Source organism: Schistocerca serialis, unplaced genomic scaffold (genome assembly GCF_023864345.2).
Source record: "Schistocerca serialis cubense isolate TAMUIC-IGC-003099 unplaced genomic scaffold, iqSchSeri2.2 HiC_scaffold_205, whole genome shotgun sequence".
NCBI lineage: Eukaryota > Metazoa > Arthropoda > Insecta > Orthoptera > Acrididae > Schistocerca > Schistocerca serialis.
In genome coordinates, this window is record NW_026047768.1 from 132,501 (window position 1) to 137,500 (window position 5,000).

A 5,000-nucleotide genomic window follows, 5' to 3' on the forward strand; every position below is an offset into this window, starting at 1 on the left:
GTAACGTAACCCATGTTGTGCCGTAACGTAACCCATGTTGTGCCGTAACCTAACCCATGTTGTGCCTTAACCTAACCCATGTTGTGCCTTAACCTAACCCATGTTGTGCCTTAACCTAACCCATGTTGTGCCTTAACCTAACCCATGTTGTGCCTTAACCTAACCCATGTTGTGCCTTAACCTAACCCACGTTGTGCCTTAACCTAACCTACGTTGTGCCTTAACCTAACCCATGTTGTGCCTTAACCTAACCCATGTTGTGCCTTAACCTAACCCATGTTGTGCCTTAACCTAACCCATGTTGTGCCTTAACCTAACCCATGTTGTGCCTTAACCTAACCCATGTTGTGCCTTAACCTAACCCATGTTGTGCCTTAACCTAACCCATGGTGTGCCTTAACCTAACCCATGTTGTGCCTTAACCTAACCCATGTTGTGCCTTAACCTAACCCACGTTGTGCCTTAACCTAACCCACGTTGTGCCTTAACCTAACCCACGTTGTGCCTTAACCTAACCCACGTTGTGCCTTAACCTAACCCATGTTGTGCCTTAACCTAACCCATGTTGTGCCTTAACCTAACCCATGTTGTGCCTTAACCTAACCCATGTTGTGCCTTAACCTAACCCATGTTGTGCCTTAACCTAACCCATGGTGTGCCTTAACCTAACCCATGGTGTGCCTTAACCTAACCCATGGTGTGCCTTAACCTAACCCATGTTGTGCCTTAACCTAACCCATGTTGTGCCTTAACCTAACCCATGTTGTGCCTTAACCTAACCCATGTTGTGCCTTAACCTAACCCATGTTGTGCCTTAACCTAACCCATGTTGTGCCTTAACCTAACCCATGTTGTGCCTTAACCTAACCCATGTTGTGCCTTAACCTAACCCATGTTGTGCCTTAACCTAACCCATGTTGTGCCTTAACCTAACCCATGTTGTGCCTTAACCTAACCCATGTTGTGCCTTAACCTAACCCATGTTGTGCCTTAACCTAACCCATGTTGTGCCTTAACCTAACCCATGTTGTGCCTTAACCTAACCCATGTTGTGCCTTAACCTAACCCATGTTGTGCCTTAACCTAACCCATGTTGTGCCTTAACCTAACCCATGTTGTGCCTTAACCTAACCCATGTTGTGCCTTAACCTAACCCATGTTGTGCCTTAACCTAACCCATGTTGTGCCTTAACCTAACCCATGTTGTGCCTTAACCTAACCCATGTTGTGCCTTAACCTAACCCATGTTGTGCCTTAACCTAACCCATGTTGTGCCTTAACCTAACCCATGTTGTGCCTTAACCTAACCCATGTTGTGCCTTAACCTAACCCATGTTGTGCCTTAACCTAACCCATGTTGTGCCTTAACCTAACCCATGTTGTGCCTTAACCTAACCCATGTTGTGCCTTAACCTAACCCATGTTGTGCCTTAACCTAACCCATGTTGTGCCTTAACCTAACCCATGTTGTGCCTTAACCTAACCCATGTTGTGCCTTAACCTAACCCATGTTGTGCCTTAACCTAACCCATGTTGTGCCTTAACCTAACCCATGTTGTGCCTTAACCTAACCCATGTTGTGCCTTAACGTAACCCATGTTGTGCCTTAACGTAACCCATGTTGTGCCTTAACCTAACCTATAATGTGCCTTAACCTAACCTAAAGTGCGCCGTAACCTAAACTATATTGCGCCTTAACCTGACGCACGTTGTCGCTGAACCTGCTCTGTAATTGTTATGCAACCCGTTAAAGTAGTGTAGTGTTGCCTAACCGCAACCCTCGCAATATAGTTCGCTACTCGCACTGCCCGGTCCCCTGTGTATCGCGTCATGTTAAACACCTTGCAGGTGTTGCTGACTTTCCACATGCTCCTGCTATACACTGTAGTGTGGATAGCAGCAGGACGTACATGCCCCCCCCCCTTCCCCCCTGCCTTCGCAAGCTGGTCGGTGAGAAGTTTGCATGTTCAATGCCCTTCGCATGCCGACGTACTCAGCCTACGTTGTGGTACGGCCTGTCACCTGTCCGCCGATGTACGCAAAACCCACAAACTGTACTGCACATTGCTCCGTATGTACTGAATGATACATCGTGGCCCATGTGACCGTATGACGACAGCGCCTAGCAACGGCGGACCATACAGTCCAAATATTGTGCACGCAGCTACGTGTCGTCTCCCTATAAGAGCTGGATTGCAGTGTGGTACGCCATACAGACGTGTGGGAGGAACGGACGCCCTGGATGGCGATCAGCATGAGCAGTCTGTTGATGTAGTGGAGCGTGTATTCGGACGTAGTCGTCTCTTCTCACACACCGTGATAGCATGTTGCACCGCGTTCCACATCTGCGACATGCTGCAGAGGCGGGCTGACAGTCGTTCGCGCAATGGACACCGCATACGTACGGGGTCTACCTTCCACGTGTTCTCTAGGCGTGCACATGTTGTTGCGTCTATGTGGGCAGACGTAGTGTGTTGTGACACCTGACACAGGCATGCAATACTCGTTGCAAATGGCGATGGACGTGTACGTTTGCTGGTGACGTTACGCAAATGAACAACCGGTAACCCGTTGTGGTGCGGTTGTTCTCGCTAGAGGTGAATCAGTGTTGGCGACGATCGGTCGAGCTATTAACCGGTTGTTTCAGGGATACCCACCATGCCCACGAACGTGAAAGGGGACCCACCATGCCCACGAACGTGAAAGGGGATCTGGGTGTGAGGCGATACGCGGCGGTGGCTGGGTGGGACCGTCCCCGGCCGGTGAGGGGGGGCCGCCCGGCGTGCTGGCAGCGCGGTGCGTGGGCGCACGCGCTACAGCCGGCTGGTGGGGGCGGCCGGTGGCAGGCGCGCCGGCCGACGGACGCGGCAGGCGGCGCAGCTGCGCGCCGGCGCCCCCTGCTCGCGGCGCCTTGCGGCCAAAGTAGGTCCTCGCGGGCCCGGTGCGAAGCGCGGTGGCCATCTGCAGTGTGCTGGTCCGATTGAGGACTTTGTGCGCTGAGGATGCGCCGCCGCCCGGCGCTCGGCGCCGCGACGCCGTCTGCTGCTCGGTCGCCCCAGCGGTTCTCGCAGGTGGTTTGTATCGCAGCTGTGCGGACGTGTTGGCGCGTGCGCTGTGCTGGGAGAGTTCGCTTCGGCACCCAAGTAGGGCTTTTGTCCTTCTGTGGCGCTGGCGTTGGAGCTGCCGGTCACCGTAGGTGGCGCGTGTTGTCTCCCGCCGGCAATGCCACGACAGCACGCTCCCGGGCCTCTGTCGGCAGCGGCAAGCTCAGTTGGGAGCACGGGTGGTCGCACCTAAAGCGTTTACTCGCCTAACTCCGGGCGATTGCGCCTCTCTCGAACCCGACCAAGTACTTAGGACGGCGCTGCGCGCCGCCGGGACCTGAGAGGGTTTCGAGGTGTGTTGTGCAGGGGAGCTCAGCCTCCTCCTGTTTGCAGAATAATTGAGCGGACGCTTGCGTGTTCGCGCGGGCCCCCGGGACACACTCCCGGGCGGCCGGCTGCTCAGCTCTAGTTGACGCAGCTCCCTGGTTGATCCTGCCAGTAGTCATATGCTTGTCTCAAAGATTAAGCCATGCATGTCTCAGTACAAGCCGCATTAAGGTGAAACCGCGAATGGCTCATTAAATCAGTTATGGTTCCTTAGATCGTACCCACGTTACTTGGATAACTGTGGTAATTCTAGAGCTAATACATGCAAACAGAGTCCCGACCAGAGATGGAAGGGACGCTTTTATTAGATCAAAACCAATCGGTCGGCTCGTCCGGTCCGTTTGCCTTGGTGACTCTGAATAACTTAGGGCTGATCGCACGGTCCTCGTACCGGCGACGCATCTTTCAAATGTCTGCCTTATCAACTGTCGATGGTAGGTTCTGCGCCTACCATGGTTGTAACGGGTAACGGGGAATCAGGGTTCGATTCCGGAGAGGGAGCCTGAGAAACGGCTACCACATCCAAGGAAGGCAGCAGGCGCGCAAATTACCCACTCCCGGCACGGGGAGGTAGTGACGAAAAATAACGATACGGGACTCATCCGAGGCCCCGTAATCGGAATGAGTACACTTTAAATCCTTTAACGAGTATCTATTGGAGGGCAAGTCTGGTGCCAGCAGCCGCGGTAATTCCAGCTCCAATAGCGTATATTAAAGTTGTTGCGGTTAAAAAGCTCGTAGTTGGATTTGTGTCCCACGCTGTTGGTTCACCGCCCGTCGGTGTTTAACTGGCATGTATCGTGGGACGTCCTGCCGGTGGGGCGAGCCGAAGGCGTGCGACCGCCTCGTGCGTGCTCGTGCGTCCCGAGGCGGACCCCGTTGAAATCCTACCAGGGTGCTCTTTATTGAGTGTCTCGGTGGGCCGGCACGTTTACTTTGAACAAATTAGAGTGCTTAAAGCAGGCAAGCCCGCCTGAATACTGTGTGCATGGAATAATGGAATAGGACCTCGGTTCTATTTTGTTGGTTTTCGGAACCCGAGGTAATGATTAATAGGGACAGGCGGGGGCATTCGTATTGCGACGTTAGAGGTGAAATTCTTGGATCGTCGCAAGACGAACAGAAGCGAAAGCATTTGCCAAGTATGTTTTCATTAATCAAGAACGAAAGTTAGAGGTTCGAAGGCGATCAGATACCGCCCTAGTTCTAACCATAAACGATGCCAGCCAGCGATCCGCCGCAGTTCCTCCGATGACTCGGCGGGCAGCCTCCGGGAAACCAAAGCTTTTGGGTTCCGGGGGAAGTATGGTTGCAAAGCTGAAACTTAAAGGAATTGACGGAAGGGCACCACCAGGAGTGGAGCCTGCGGCTTAATTTGACTCAACACGGGAAACCTCACCAGGCCCGGACACCGGAAGGATTGACAGATTGATAGCTCTTTCTTGATTCGGTGGGTGGTGGTGCATGGCCGTTCTTAGTTGGTGGAGCGATTTGTCTGGTTAATTCCGATAACGAACGAGACTCTAGCCTGCTAACTAGTCGCGTGACATCCTTCGTGCTGTCAGCGAT

At 53.1% G+C, this 5,000-nt stretch overlaps 1 non-coding gene across 1 annotated transcript in view; it reads left to right on the top strand.

The window, feature by feature from the left end:
• Nucleotides 1-3,523: 3,523 nt before the first annotated feature.
• The window catches only part of LOC126443910 (small subunit ribosomal RNA), a 1,909-nt gene continuing 432 nt past the window's right edge, over nucleotides 3,524-5,000 (top strand). Inside the window, exon 1 of the ribosomal RNA XR_007582274.1 lies at nucleotides 3,524-5,000. This exon is cut by the window's right edge and continues 432 nt beyond it. This is a non-coding gene — a ribosomal RNA (small subunit ribosomal RNA).